At 31.4% G+C, this 17500-nt stretch overlaps 1 pseudogene; it reads left to right on the top strand.

Moving 5' to 3' along the window:
- LOC133200599 (uncharacterized) overlaps window positions 1–8599 on the top strand; it is a 64203-nt pseudogene extending 55604 nt beyond the window's left edge.
- The last annotated feature ends 8901 nt before the right edge of the window (window positions 8600–17500 follow it).

The following is a 17500-nucleotide window of genomic DNA, read 5'->3' as shown; positions in this document are numbered from 1 at the left end:
GCTCTAAAATAACAATCTCCCTATCTGAATAAGCCATATCTGGAAAAGCTAAGTTTCCTAACCTCCTAAGAGCAAAACCATAATCTGATGGGCTTTCATTCTGTTTTCTAAGACGTGATCTAAAATCTACTCTAAGCGCAACAACTAGTTCTTTCGGACAAAACCTACTAGATAAGATGGATGTTAAGTTGTCATAATCTTTTCTTTGTTCTTGAGATAGGTCACCTAGAATTTTTTGTGCCTCCCCTCTTAGTGACATAACTAATTGCTGGGACTTCTCTTCATGAGACCAATTATTCCAATTAGACACTTGCTCAAAATGAACTAAGTAATCCTGCCATGCTACATTTCTACCATCAAACTTGTCTGGTTCTTTTTCTCTACGTTTAGGTCTACCAAGATTTACAGGGGTACTGGGCAGTGTAGACATATTTGTCTGTGACCTACTGAGATTCTCACTTCTGTCTCTCTGTGCAAAGTTTATTTGTGCAGGTGAGGTACTCAAACTCTCTGTTTCTCTCACTCTGTCTAAGGGAGTCACTGTCTCTCTTGCAACTTCATTCTGACTTTCACTCATGTCCCTATCATTACCTTCAGGAAATGACACATGACGTCTTTGTCTTAGAGTTTTCTCCAACTCATGCTTACATCTCTCATAGTCGGTAGGCAGCACTTGTTCTAAATCTGAAATCTGTGAACTCATGCTAGTATTTAATACACTCTCATGCATCTCAGTCTCACTCACAGGAGAGGACAAAGAGGGCTGATGGACTCTTGTCATAAGCTTACTTCTAGCACCTTGACTAGAACTTAACCTATCAATTCTAGGGGTTGATGTAGCTCTTCCTACCTTACCAGAACCTGAATTTAGCGAAGTCATGGTTTCTATTCAGATATCCTGGTCACGGCACCAAAAATTATGTAACCGGAAGTAGAACTCTTTCATAGATAAATCAACAAAGTTACTAGCCAACTTGGCTTAAAGCAGTAAACTGCCTCCAGTTATGACTGTCAACCCAGGTAAGGGGATATCTGAACTTTGATCAACGCTAAATGAAAACAAAGTTGTAAGTTTTATAAATTTAATAAAGTGAGAATTAACCTTTGTAAATGATAACAAATAATAAATAATAATCAAAATTTAACAGAGAATAAAGGGAGGAATGTGAAAAACCTATGAAAATAATTAATGTCCCTACTGAGCTTCCATACTTATGAAAAAGGTCAAAAATCCTAAAAGAACTGCTATAAATGTCAATGATTTGGAAAAATGTAAGGAAAATGAGCTACATCAACCAATATGAACTCCACTTATCAACACTCTAGAGTTGAACTGAAAATATCAATGCTAATTCTAGGTTCTAAAAATAACTGACCCAGAAAATAAACAACACCAAAAATAAATAATAAATAGTAAATAGTGGTTCTAGGAATTAGACCTGATATCTACAAATCCCTAGACCAGGCTGGACTTGGAAAGGGGAAAATAAATTTATTCTATTTAACCTACATCCTAACTGTTTCCTAACAAAAATTTAGAACTTGTGAAAAATGTGAAACTAAAGCTAGCTAAGACCTAGAGTATTATTAAACCATGAGGTTTTCTTAGCACTCTAAGGTACTAATCAAATAGTGCTCATAAACCATAAGGTTTTCTTAGCACAGTAAAGAGGAACTAACCATGAGGTTGTGTTCCCCAACCCAAGTGAAGAAAACTACACGAACACGGCTTTAAATACCCTAGCTATAGGCCCAAATATATAAGCCAGTGAACATCAAAGATCCTACAACTAACTTAACCAATCAGAACACAGCTTTCAAAAGTACTATGGAAAGACTGCCAACATGGATGACACTTCCTGACACTTCCTGTTTAAAAAGTAAAACATGTGGAATGTCAACTCATGTCCTAACTTATAAAAGACAAATAATAAAGGGGTTTTACGTAAGTAACAACTGAAAACAAATGATAAATAGAAAAACTGACTGAAATACCACCAAATACTTGCAAAATATAATTTACGAAACGAGGGCTATGAAATAAAAATCTAAACCACTACATTCCTCCCCCCTTAAAAAAAACCCCAAAATTTACAATAAATTTTTGTTTACACAGAATCTAAAAAAAAAAAAAATCTAAACCACTACAAATGTAAACATTACACAGTTATAGACCGAAAAGTTTAAAGAAATCATAGTAATGCAAAAGCTATAGAAAAACAATGCATAAGTACATGTTCACTTACACTGGTAAAGACTGTAAGTTTTGACAATAGTCGAAAGAAAGAATGCCTTGGAACAAAGGAAAATGTGCAAAGCTATAATTAGCGCCATAAGTTAATACGGAAGACGGTTATAGACAATCTCAACAAAATCAAATGATAGAAACGGATAGGATAAAAGCAAAATGCGCTCTACCACAATGACTTACTTCCGAATGAATCCTACATGTTTTTCACACCATTTGTACATGAAAGTTGCAAGTTTCTCACACGGATCTTACACGAAAGTCGAACGTTTCTCATACGCTTCTTGCACGCTTGCTACACGGTTTGCACGAAACGCTTAAGGAGCTTACACGAAACGCTGCACGCTTTACACGGAACGCTACACGCTTTACAAGAAACGCTACACTGTTTGTACCATACGAAAATCGCACGAAAGTCACACGCTTTTTGGAGGTAGTAATAAAGAATTAACAAAACTAGAGTGGAGTCATAAAAATTCTTTTTTCATGAACCACTGGGTCAGAAAAGTTTAAACTTATATAAAAACTTTGTATAGTAGTGTAAATTCTAAATTGTTCAAATCATGTCCCCCAAGGGTAGGATGGGACCACAACAGGGGGTTAAAGTTTTACATGGGAAAATAAAAAATCTTTTTCTTGACAGCCTCTGAGCCAAAAGTGATGAAACTTCTCTGAAATCATTCTGACGTAGTGTAGATTCTAAATTGTTCGAATGACCCCCCCCCCCCTAAGATTAGGTATCGAGATCATCATAAATGTTACATATGAAAATAACAGTATCAAGTGAGTAACAGAGCATTTGGTGTCATAGTAAATTGGAGTGTTGTATTTAATTTAACTGTGGTGTTTTGTTTTTTTGTGATACATGTAACACCACTTGGCTCAAAACGAAGTTTGTGCAATCAAATCAAAATATATATTTTTAGGCACATTATTGTGTTTTTCGTAGTCTTTTAATTTTTGACGGATCGGGTTCGCTTTTCCGAATATCACAATATGCGATATCAGAATGAGGCTCTTTCTTCTTCACAGCCACATTGTGTTGGACGACAATTTTGATTAGAATACCTGATTCATTGATTGTTTTTTTTTTTTGACTGTTGTAGAGGTAATATTTTATTGGAGAGATCCAATGACGGACATACGATGTTTATTCACTCTTTTTGGTAGACTGTAAATTTTTTAGCTCACCTGAGCTGAAAGCTCCAGTGAGCTTTTCTCCTCACATTTTTTCTGGCGTCCGTCTGTCTGTCCGTCTGTAAACTTTTCACATTTTCGACTTGCTCTTTAGAACCACCGGGCCATATTCAACCAAACTTGCCAGAAAGCACCCTTGAGTAAAGGGGATTCAAGTTTGTTCAAATGAAGGGCTACATCCTTCTAAAAGGGGAGATAATTAAGAATTAGTGACAATCAGCTCTTAAAAATCTTCTTCTCAAGAACCATTGGGCCAGAAATGTTGAAACTTATGTGAAACCTTCATTTCATAGTGTAGATCCAAATTTGTTCAAATGATGATCCCTTGGGTAGGGTGGGGCTACAATGGGGGATCAAAGTTTTAAGATAAGAATAATTAGGAGAAAATCTTAAAATCTTCTGCCCAAGAACAGCAAAGCCATGATTTGTCACATTAATATGGAATCATCCTCAGGTACGCAGGTATGTTAAGGCAGTACCCAAATCATTTTTCAGCGAATTTAGACTTTTTTTCGTAAAATGTAACATTGATAAATCGGAAAAGCCATAAATAATAAGATTTACTATTATTATCCATTGTATAGACTTCATTGAGTCTCTGGCTAAAGGAGGCACTCAGCTACGACGTCATCACGTGACGTCTATAAATAGAAAAATAACCTTAATGAAAAAGTGAAAAGATCCATACCTATCCCGGGGATAATTCATTTCTTTTTGTGAAAATTAATCTATAAAAACATCACTGTGCCATGAAAAGTGCTGCTAGAATCATACTCTCCCGACTCAAAAAATTTATTTCAAAGCTTCGCATGAAATCTTACCAATTTTTTTTTATTTTGTACATACGATCAAGGAATTGTAATAAATTCATGTTAACCACATGATTCTAGCAGCACTTTCCAAGTACTATAGAATACAAGCTTTCGGTACAAATAAAAATTTTGTTTCAAAGTATGCGGCGTGGTGTTGGACTTTTGCATCTTTGTTGTTAGATCGACAGAAAAAAGGCCATCGATATTTTAAAACACGCCGCTGTTTTCATTATAAGAAAAAATGATAAGAATAAATCAGCGTACCTGATTATAAATCTTTAATTCCTTATGATCACACATGACATTAACGATATATGCTTTAAAAATCCCATTTTAAATATTGGTTTACATGAATTCTCGTCACGTTTAATTTTCACTCGGCAAATATTTGATCAATAGTTATGACGTCATGGGTTTGGTATTTAACCCATGTGATAAATCTATACTTATAAATTAATAAATTTTGTATATAAACTATGAAACGGGTGCACCAGAGTTCTTACTAACTCCTTTACGAATACACTAGATACAAGATGATGTCCGTAAACTATATTCAGATTTCACTCGCATAATAAGTATCGTACATTAAATTAAAAGTCTACTTTCATTTTCTACAAACAGCCATGAAATATCAAAAACGTGAGTACGGTGGCGGTTCCGGTTAGCGGATTTAAGTTACTGACAATTTTTAATGAAACTGACAACAAGTAATCGTTTATTTGTTTCATAAAACGTCTTCATGGAATTATTAATCAATAGATTTCAGTTTTTTTCTGAATACAGTCTTTCGTATCAAATACCCGGCCTATTCATAGGGCGTTAAAAGCTAATGTTTACCAAAAAAAAATAAATAAAAATAAATAAATAAATAAATGAATAATTTATCATTAAAATGTGCATATTCGCTGCTTTTATCCTTGACGGAAATGAAATAAGAGCACCTGAAGTACAATATCAATAACATAGTATATCAGGTTTCACAAATGTTACTTAATGAAATTGTTATTTTTCCAAGTTTTTACAAAAGGAGGGGGGGGGGACGTACATCTACTTCTGCTCCAAAGCTAAATGCGGGATTTTCAACAAAGTATTTCTTCCAGCTATAAGCCTGTAGGCTTTCAGTAGAAATTACAATATATATTATTGGAATTTTTCTGTCGATAGTGGTATAAATTCAATTCCCCGCGCTTGCGCGGGATTTCATCTAGTATTTAGCTATTTATACCAACCAAAAAACGACTAGATTTAGTAAATATTATGTTTTTGAATGATTCCATTCATTTCTTGGAGCTGAAATTAAACTTTAAATATAGATATTAAGTAATCATTATCTCTAAAGTTCACGTCATACAGCTTACTATGAGGTCATATTGTATAGGCTGGGGCCACAATAAATGGGATATCAAATTTTTACAATGGAATATATAGGAAAAAAATCTTTAAAAATCTTCTGCTCAAAATAATCAGAGCCATGATTAGTCATATTAATATTGAAGCATTCTCAGTAGTGAAGATTCAAACTTGTTTAAATCATGACCACCGGGCGTAGGGAGGGGCCACAATGTGGCAATAAATTTTTACACAGGAATATAAAGACAAAAATTTTTTCAAAAATCTTTCAAAATCTTCTGCTCTAGAAAAGCAAAGCCATTAGTTATATTGAAATGAAAGCATCCTTAGATAGTGTAAAATTCAAGTTTGCCACACACATCCACTCGCCCTCCCCCATGTAAAGTTTTCAATACTAAATTGATTTGTGCTTTTTCCTAGCCAATGTCCTCAGGTGAGCGATCTAGCCCGTGAGCCTCATTTTTTTCTGGAAATTTTTTTTTCATATTAATTATTTAATAATTGCATATGAAAAAAATATCCTTTTTAATGTAGTCCGATCCTCGGGTTCCGAAAATCAGCTTTTAAGTAATTGAAAATGCTCACAAAAATGTCTCTGGTTTCACATAGTAACATGAATATTTACCCATGGAATTTCTTTAAAGTTCATCATTAAAGTTAATCATATCATATAAGGAAAATTATCAAATCTCAAATATATTTTCAAGAAATGCCAATAAAAACACAGCTATGCATTTCTAATTGAAAATTGAAAATCAACAAATATGTTTAAGGATAGAAAAATATAGGTATCCAGGCATTTAGAGAAAACTGTATCTTTTTATGCTTTTACGGTATTTTAGTTCCTTTTTTACTTCAATTGTCATATAATACGCAATGTAAAAAGCTTGTGCTATCATTGCTAGACATCACATATCACATTTAATTTCATATCATGCTACTTAACAGCCGTATCAAATGCTAGACTAAAGGAAATTTAATTTCTCTAAAAATGAATTCATTTATTTTTTTTATTGGGGGTACAAATGTCAACTTTTTACAAGACCGTTTCTAAGAATTCAAAGAATCTAATATCATATTAATAATATAAATGAAAATTGTTCCCCGAAAAGATCTCAATTTCAAGCTTCATTTTGAGACGTTTTAAATAAAATAATAAATTTAAGAGTCAGCGTTCCTGGCTGAGGATCGGATATCCTTAAAATGTAGATTAGCACCTAGATATAGAGGATACTTTCCTGCCAGCGAAATTTTCTTAAAAATTAATCATTTTTCAGATGGCATTATCTAAAATGGATATTCCCCGCGGAGTCCAACACTTCTTAGAGTGTGGCATTGAAGATTGTGAAAGAAACTGTGAGTTCTATTGCAACCCTTGTCATCAAAGATTGTGCAAACAATGCAAAAATGAACATCTGAAAAGTCTAGAAAACCATGAGATAGCCCAATACCAGCAACGTAAACCACAACTTCCTGTTGAAAAATGCAACATCCATTCCAATAAAAATGTGGACATGTACTGTGAAGAATACCAAATTTCATTATGTTCTAAATGTGCTACAAAGGGAGACCACCAAAGATATACATTTGTTGATCTAGAAACAATGTATGAAGAAAAGTTTGTGCTTTGCCAAGAAGAAATCTCCAGAATTCATGAATATTTTCTCTCCATATCACAAGATTTCCAGAAAGAAATAAAACAAGATACTGTTGAAATCAAAAACATCATTGACAATATCAGAACATCCATGAAGACTGAAGGTGAAACCCTGAAAAGTCTGGTGGACACAGTCATATCTGAGAATATGATGCAGCTAGACCAGATAGAGTGTTCACTTTTAGAAGATCTAAACACCCAAGACAAGACATTGGATGATTACATCAATTATCTTATTAACTTTGTCAAAGAGCTCCACAGATGTCTGTCTTCTACAGAACCCCAGAAATTAATGTCTGACAAGAAACCAAAGATCCAATCCATACCAGAGACAACAAAACCAGTCACACCAGGATTTACTGCTGGTCAATACAGCAAAAGTGATGTCGCCAAATTACTTGGTAAAATACATGTTCCTATTAATAAGCAGAGAAAAGAGAAATTAAGTTCATTGAAAGTGTCCACAATACAACGATGAAACATACATATAAACAGATGAAAGAAGAAAGGAAGAAATCTGTCAAGAAACAAACATTGTCTCTATCTGCATCTGTCACCAAGGTCAGGGATTTCAATGCACCAGGTGTTGATCATGTATGGCATTTATCACTAGATCAATCAGACGGACTCTGGATAAGTGACAGAGATGGTAATCTTGTCCAAATAGATCTACAGGGGAATGTGATACAGAAGATTAAAACCAGTGGTAGATGTGAAGGTTACCACACAGTCACACAGGACGGGGATCTAATCTTTACAGACAGAGACAAGAAAGTCATCAGCAAGATAACACAGGATAATAATATCGCTGAATTCATTAAAACTGGAGACTGGAGACCATACAGCATACACTCCTCCCACATCAACGGGGACTTACTGGTGGGGATGGTGACAGAAGAAAATGCTAAAGTCACCAGGTACATAAAGACAGGAAAAGAACTACAGAACATACAGACGGAAAACAAAGGACAGAGACTGTATAGAAAACCACACTACATCACAGAAAACATCAATGGAGATATCTGTACATCAGACTATTGGAAAGGAGTAGTGGTGGTGAATAAATCAGGACAACACAGATTCTCCTACACAGGACATGGGTCAAAGTTCAGTCCCTATGGAATCTGTACTGATGTCCTCGGTCACATCCTTGTGTGTGATTATGACAGTGACACTGTTCATATCCTTGATCAAGTCGGTCAGTTCTTGTCTCTATTACTCACGCAACAACAACGGGTAAAGTATCCCCGTAGTGTGTGTGTGGTTGATGAGAACAATCTCTATGTAGGACAAGGTCTCACCAACACACTTACAGTGTACAAGTATCTCCAGTAAAAAAAAAAACTATTGCCGTCATTCTTTTATACACTCCTTGTGACATGTATTGTTATAACTAGGGATGTCAATTTAGTCAATAATTCATATTCGAATATTCAATGAAAGTATTCGAATATATTCGAATATTCGATAAAATAAATAAAATCTGTTTTATTTTGAATATACATCATGAAAGGTTTAGCGTAGATATACTTAATATATTGGAAGTAAAATTGTATAAAGACTTTTGTAGGTGTACAATATAAGAATTTTCATTTGATATTTGTCAATGTTTGAAATAAATAATTGATTTAAATGTAGAAAAGTATATTTTTAACAAATGAAACGTATTTATAGTAGCTTGATCTGAGGAAGCAGTCGTCTTACTAAAGGCAATGGTATACTGTTCAGATTTCAATACGTGTAATGAATTACAATTATCTGCCTAAGAAGAGATATGATTATAATCTTTGATATAATGTAAACAAATATTTCCATAGACAATTTTCCTAGGTAATTAACTTTTTTCCCGATAATGAATATAAAATTCAGGATTATGTACAACGCGAGATAATCAAGTAATTTACACAGTTATTCTGAAATTAAGCCCTTTACAATATTAATTAGAATCCGATCATATATAACTAAAAAAAACTATGAAAGTACGTTTTGTATTATACATAAAGCATTATTGAACAATTCTTTAACACCTTACTCAAAACAAAATACATGTAATTTAGTGAATCTATAAGATAAGAAAGTAGTGAAAGAAAACAGGCGATAGAAATTGATCGCTAGTACATTAAACAGGGATAATCCCAGCACTGTTCTAATCAAAATTTATCAATCACAGCACTTCTTTTTATGAAATCTGAAAAACGCCGAATATTCGAATCTTAAATTCATATTCGAATATCAACTCATCGAATGAATATTCGAATATTTGTTGCCATCCCTAGTTATAACATATTTCAGTCTTAAACAATCATACACGTTGAATCTTGTGTATCAATGGAACTGGAAATGAATTGTTCTGAGTTACATAATGTAATTATTACACGTACTTATCAACACTAGATTGAAAATAATTTATTTGTAAAACGTGAATTCCTTAAAATATTAAAAAAAAAAAATACAAGTATGTAGAAGTAAATGATATTGTCAGTCAATTTACATTCTGAATTATTTAACAGAGGTTATGAATATGTATTATTCTACTGGGTTTTCATGTGTACATGGTAGTGTATTTCAGGAGCGATATATATATATATATATATATATATATATATATATATATATATATATATATATATATATATATATATATATATATATATATATATATATATATAAACACTTTAAAACACTTTTTGAAATATTTCAACCGTGTTACTGGCCTTCATCAGTCGTGTTTATTTAAATGCATAGCCCATGCTATGGCTATGCATTTAAATAAACACGACTGATGAAGGCCGGTAACACGGTTGAAATATTTCAAAAAGTGTTTTTTTTATTTTATTACAAAGAAGAGACTTTGGATATATATATATATATATATATATATATATATATATATATATATATATATATATATATATATATATATATATATATATATATATATATATATAAATTGGGGGACATTAAGCGCGTAATTTAAAGATATTTCTTTGTGATATAAATATCAATCATTTTAAAAATGTAATGATTGTTTGCAAAAACTCTCATAATTAACATTTATCGCAAGCTCTCTTTGTGTTTATAAGAGTTACGCTTTAATTGTTTAACAATCACGGGTCGCTGACAAGACACTTTCAAATGGCTTTAAGTAAGAAATCTATTTTGTTCTAGCAGCATGAAAAGAAAGGATAAATGCGAGCGTCTGATATTCTGTTTATAGATAAAATGTGCAATAAATATTATATTTTTTATCAAATACATTAGATACATATATTTATGACTACGTAATTCTTAACGATTCAATAATTCGTTGTATAGTGGTTATATCGTAATTTAAACATTGTACAGGCTAGCAGTCTGTTAAAGACAAATAGGAAAAATGACATGAAAAATTAATTTAAATTTCAACGAGTACTTGACTATCGTTCGACTAAAGCCTTCGACTATTCGACTAAGCTGTCCGAGTAAAATTGACATCCCTAATATATATATATATATATATATATATATATATATATATATATATATATATATATATATATATATATATATATATATATATATTTCCATACTTTATTTTGGTTAAAATATCGTACACAATGAGTTATGATTTTATTGAATTCTAAAAAAAAACTAGATATATATAAAGATATTTTTATATTTTTTATTTTCTCTCTCTCTCTCTCTCTCTCTCTCTCATTTTTTTAACCTAGTATGTTTGCTAATTTTAAATTTCCTTTAAAAATGGCTATGCCTGAGTAAATTGAAATAATTAATATTACTACAGTAGTGTTAAGGTTCATTTTTCTCAGGACCAAAAATATTAAACAAACCTTCACGTTCAAGTTCACAATACGCAAGCTCATTAACAGATGTTATTAAATAATAAAATGATAAGGGGTACTTAAGAAAAGATTTGAATTTGTTAATAATGGTATGAGTTGACCAGTTTGTTTTGCTGCAGAGTTCCTCATGTTACTATAAAGATAATTTTGTTGCAGACTATTATGAACTACCCGACTTGCATCAAGCAGGATTTAAATATTTTATTTTACAAATCATGGAAAATGAGACAAGTTTTAAAGTGACTCTATATATTTGATTTTTTATCTATATTGTTTATCTAATACGGGTACCTTTTTGTGTATGTAAATTCATTGAGTGTCAGATCATATTGCAGGTTTATTGTATTTTTAAATGTGTATTTTTTTTAAACAAAGTTGTTTTAAATGTAGTTAGATACTGTTGTAACATTTTAACTATGTTCATATTATTATTAATTGGTTCGCTTAGGTTTACTTCCTAAGAATCACGCTTACAATGTAAAATCAAAACAGACTTCTATAACATAAATGACACTAAAAGAACAACTGACTGAAATTAACAAGTAACATTGGTCATTTCCATTCTTACGTCGACACATTATATCCCGGTGAGCTTGAGATAAAAGATCCCACAGAGTCTGACACATCTGTTTCATGTTTGGATATTTTATTAGGAAAAGACGTCAATGGTAATTTAACAACAAAACTTTATGAAAAACGTGATGACTTTAACTTTTCAATCGTCAACTTCCTTTCCTTATGCAGCAATATACCCTTATCACCTGCATACAGGGTCTATATCTCTCAGTTGATTCGATACGCAAGAGCATGCTCTACGTATGAACAATATCTAAAACGAGGCTAATGAATGACAAACAAGTTGATGAAACAAGAATACCAACAGTCTCGTTTAAAGTCATCGTTTCGTAAGTTCTATGGTCGATACAATGACCTTGTCAGCTAATACAATCTTTCATTAAATCAGGCTGACTGACTTTTTTCATACTAATTCTTAGGCCGTTTATTTATACACTGATTTGTCGACGGATTTTTCCGTTATTTCTCGATCATGACAATTAAGGAGCACACTGCGGTCGGAAGGGGATTCTCACTCCTCCATGGCACCTGATCCCCCATCTGATGTCTTAGAGGTCCGTGTTTGCTCTGCTCCTATTTTGTATGGTTTAATGGACTTTTGAGCTCTAATACTGTTCGTTATCTCCACATATTTCATCCACTATATATACTTTTTCCGAGGTCCTATCTGGATAATGATTGGTAACTTAACAAAAACGAACAATATTGATAACAAGAGAAATCCCTATCATCAACTTTCAATCAACTATGATTATTCAATTTCATTACACTGTGATATTGTGCATATGGGAACATGTAAGAAGTTAAATGATTCACTGGTGACTAATGTTTGGGGTTTTAATTTTGTTCTAAATTTTGAAGTCTCTTTGAACTTTTTTGTACAGGGGCATATACCGGTATGACCTACTCAATTTTTTTTTTTTTACTTATCGTTGGTTATAATTTTTTAGAGATATAGAAGAGGTTATTGCATGGAGTAACTGCATGTGCTTATTTGTTTATTATCAAGACTGATTTATTAAAATAATCGGTTATGTATTAATGAGTTATGTAGCATGTATATATACTCAGAAACAGTTTTGATATTGAGAAAACATGCAGACCATATCTGATTCAATATACTGTATCAGTGAAATGTTTAGCGAGACTCAAATATAGCGATTTTTCCTGAAATATCGGTAGGTAATTTTAGCGAAAAGTAATTTAAGTGTTTTTCTGATACTGAAAATATGATGGTAGCCTCCTATGTTGAAGGCATTGTTAGCGATGTTCAGTGTTAGCGATCTGAACACCCTCACTAAAACGCCAAAATTGGATCCTCGCTGAAAATTTCTGCTTATACGGTATTTTACATTTTTTATACTGCCATTGACAAGCTTTTAATGTTCACTCAATTAAAGAAGAAGAATGTGGGTATTATGATTAAGAGTCTACAAAGTATTGATCTTAAAAATGTGATCGAGATATCTTAGAAATCCAGAAAATATTTGGTAGTCTCATATCTAAGAAATATTTTAGAAAAAGAAGAAGAGTTCTATGGTTACAGAATAAAGTTGTAGATTGAGATATACTGTTGGCAGATGAACGACTTTTGATCTTGACTACTCTTGAATTCTAAACCAAATATGTTTCATTAATGTTATGTGACATTATTTATTATTTTATTTTATTTTTTATTTTATACCATATTTTGTTTTCATAAATTGATAGCCAAAACATTATATCATAACAATTAACTCTTGTCTAAATGTGTGTATAATCCACTTTAGTTGCTGATGCATCTTTTTGTTGTTTTTCAAATAAATTGGTAACATTTTTAGTTCTTCCAGTTTATTCTAATACATCTCTTATTTTGGTCAATATGTTCGTCGCCAATATTGGTATTTATCTTTCATGAGATACAACAACTTTGAAGCACTGGCAACCTTACGCAGGTACAAGGCTGATAAACATCCACATCTTTTATTTCATGTTCAAACAATATTTAAATTAGTATTTAAAATTTTTAGGATGATTTCCTTTATTTATTCAAGAATGAAATTGTTATTTTTAGCATCATTTTGTAATCAATATTTCTAATATGATCTGTTCATGTTTGCTGGTATTATTTTGTTCTTGTATATTTATTGGTATTGCATACCAAGGAATACAAACTGTTATCAATATGTATTAACTAGTATTTGAAAATAAATTATTTTAAAATAATTATTCTATTGCTTGTTATAATTGAGTGCAAACTTGAATCAACATGTATGTATTTGTTGAAAGCAGAAATAAAGCACAGAGGTATAAGGTATATGCCTTACATACAGAAAGGTATCATGGGGAGAAAATGGGTGGGGCCAGCTAATTAATACCATCAAAACGACACGCATGGAAAGTTACATGTACGAACATTGAAAGCTACTGTAACACAGAAGTCTATCTCTAAATATTAGTTATTCTTGTTGTGAAAGTGCAAGTGAATTGGTCCGTGTACTTAAAATGTTTTACATTTCATTTGAAACACAATGAAATGTATAGAAAAATTTGAAATAATGTAAAAATGAAGGACCATGTTCATTTCATCATGGACTTGTTTTGTTCGTGATTCGTTCTTCATGCTGGAAATAAAGTATCGGTGTACTCTTGCCCATTGGTATTTCTTTTTATATCAATTTGGCGATATTCTGTTCACATTTTGAAATATGTGAACATGCGCACGGTAATCAAGAGTGAAGACAGTAGGCAATGCATAGAACCAAAAGAGAAAAAGTTTATCTCAAAATACAGTTTAAATTTGATATTGAATTAACATCATGGCTAAAGAATTCTTTTTGATCATGTTAAAAATATATATTTTGAAATGAAGAAGAAAAAAAGGCATTCTTTATTTTCGGAACAAAACTTACAGTACATACATAAATTAAAACTTCATGTGTTTTTAAGAATACTTTTTTTATTTTAATTCACAACAACCTTTAAATATTAATTTAAAGATTTCAAAGAAAAATGAAAACGCTATATGTGTGTGTGTGTGTGTGGGGGGGGGGGGGGGGTATTGTAAGCCTTTTTATTTTGATGACTCGATCAACAAGTGCAGATCTTACCATTGAAAATAACTTTGAAAGAAAATATAAACTTCAACTTTCATAAGACGATCATTATTCAAGCAATTTTCTCTGAACATAATCATAAAAATTCAACATATGTACAGCATATTTTAGAATCAATTTATACAATTGACATATCGATATGTTCCAACATATCCAGAAAAAATTGTCCTTGTATTAGATGTACAAAAATAGTGCATTATATATTGACTTTGCTTGTTTTTGTTTTGTTTGTTTGCCTTTTTTGGTGTGTGGGGTTAAGCGTAAATATATGTTTGAGTTTCTGTCTTGTTCATATTTACAAAACCTCTTTATTTATTTATTTTTTGAGGTTTAGATTCTTTGGAGTTATATCTTAATTGTTCCCAAACTATAATTTTACCTCAAAAAATAATATATTGATTGATGGTATATTGTTTTACGTCCCATTCGAAAACTTTTCATTCATATAGAGACGTCACTATATAATGGTAAAGGGCTCCAAAATTCGGATTTATACTACGCACTCTGGGCCATTGAGCAGTGAGGGTTCTTTATGGTGCCAACGCCTACCGTGACACGGGACCTCGGATTTTAAGGACCCTTGACTTTCACTTCTAGTGCCGGACGTTTGGAGAAGGAACAATCAATACCTATTTTTACATCTTAGGCGCGACGAACGAGAATCGAACCCAGAAATTAAGATGAATTTATATAGACATCCTTTATGTTTCATTTGAAATCCCTTGCTATCACTCCAAAATCCGTGGATATGTTATCAAACAACTCTTTTATTAATACTCAGTCTGACTACACCTAGATTCTTGTGATCCGCTCCTTCTTTCTGTGTAACGTCATTTGAAACTAAAAAAGGGAGGAGCGGACCAACTTGTAGGATTGATTCTAATTAGATTATTAATGCCTTCCTTGATATACAGGTAAGTATAATTTAAATGCTTTATTCTTATTTTTAAACCGAATTTATGAGCTCTAGCTCTGCAATACATTATTATAATTATATTTTAAATGTATGCACAATATTAAAATATTTTCAGAGATAATCATGAGCTACTGACAAGTCCATAATTAATATTCTTAATATGCATGCACAAACGATGTCGGGGCACTTCTCTCTACAACCGTATATATTCGTTCTTCATGAAAGTAAGAACCAAAGAAAGCGGTTACATGTACAACAAGCAAACAAAGAGAACACGATTCATGTCATAAATTCAGCAATCAATTAATTAAAAAATAAATGACATAGAATTTTAAAAATTGATAATACTTTAAATCAAAATAGCATTTAAAAAGAAAAAGGGGAAATATATATATATATATATATATATATATATATATATATATATATATATATATATATATATATATATATATATATATATATATATATATTAAATTATAATACATGTCAGTGTGTGGATATAAACTGTATGGTAATGGGAATATAAATTTAAGACAAACTGAATGAAGGCTGTGATGGTAAAACAATATTCCTCATATCAAAATCATTATTTTCTGTTACAAAAATTTTTAAACACAATCTTCTAGAATATAACACATTATAATTTAAGCTAATTTATTTAGCAACTAAATTGAATTTGTTTACATTCCCTTTAATAAAAAAAGAAAATAAATTCTAATTTATTTATTTATTTATTTTGGGGACACTAAATACCTATTTTCCTTTCTTTTTTATTTTGTATTTTAACTATAAATATAAATTTTATTGCTTCAAAATTATAACATTATTTTAGTTTTTTTTTATACATATATATTTTCCCAGTTCTAATCATTGTTTCATGTTATATGATACTTTTGACGTTTATAATTAGTATGAAAATATGTAATTTTAAAAATACCCCTTTGGGCACCCCATAAGAAAGACATTTAGAGTTATCCCCCTCTGAATATCCATAGTTACAGTAAACACACTCCATCGCGAAACAGTTTAGCCTAGCGTGAAAATGACGTTAAGTAGTAATTACGCTTAATATGTAGTGTTGTTATTTGAAGGATCGCTTTTTAGCGCCGATGTAAGGAAAATTTATCTACACAGCTTTTTAAAGAAGAGAAGGTTTTCTTTCGATCTATTATTGTAACACATATGCAACCGGCTCGACAAACGAGTGAAAATTCTCTCCGAAAAATACTTACATTTGGCTATCTATTATCATGGCAATACAAGAATCTGGGTAGACGTGTTTGGTATCATTATGTTCAGCATTATCTTCAGCATCTACTTTTGTACAAAAAATGCAGACTATATCCTCCGTTGTCCTGGAAACGGCGGAATAAAAGAACGCGGTTTTTACGACATGTTAAATTCGTGACGTTTTATTTCAGAACATGCTTTAACATTTAAAAGAAATTAAAATAGCATGCGACAATAAAAAATATAACATTATAATTTTTAGATTGTCAAACAATTTACCTTTACAGTTCAATTTGATTTTTTTAAGTTGGAGATATGAAAATGTGTTAAATACGTTTTTTAAAATTGGTAGTTTTGTATATAGTCACATAGCGTAATACATAACGTAAAATGAGTTGTGGATGCTACTTAATGTTAATTATGAACAAAAAACATCGTATTTTAAATTATATACTACATGTAGTAGATCATGACATTCAAGGATGTATCTGAAATTTTATTTCTCAAAGATCTTAAAAAAAAAAATATCAAAAATTATCAATGTATCAAAGAACGAATACAAGTTCATGAATGC

This window comes from Saccostrea echinata, unplaced genomic scaffold, assembly GCF_033153115.1.
Source record: "Saccostrea echinata isolate AGI-Se365-2 ecotype Australia unplaced genomic scaffold, CSIRO_AGI_Sech_v1 ptg000040l, whole genome shotgun sequence".
NCBI lineage: Eukaryota > Metazoa > Mollusca > Bivalvia > Ostreida > Ostreidae > Saccostrea > Saccostrea echinata.
This window is presented reverse-complemented; position numbering and strand designations above follow the sequence as displayed.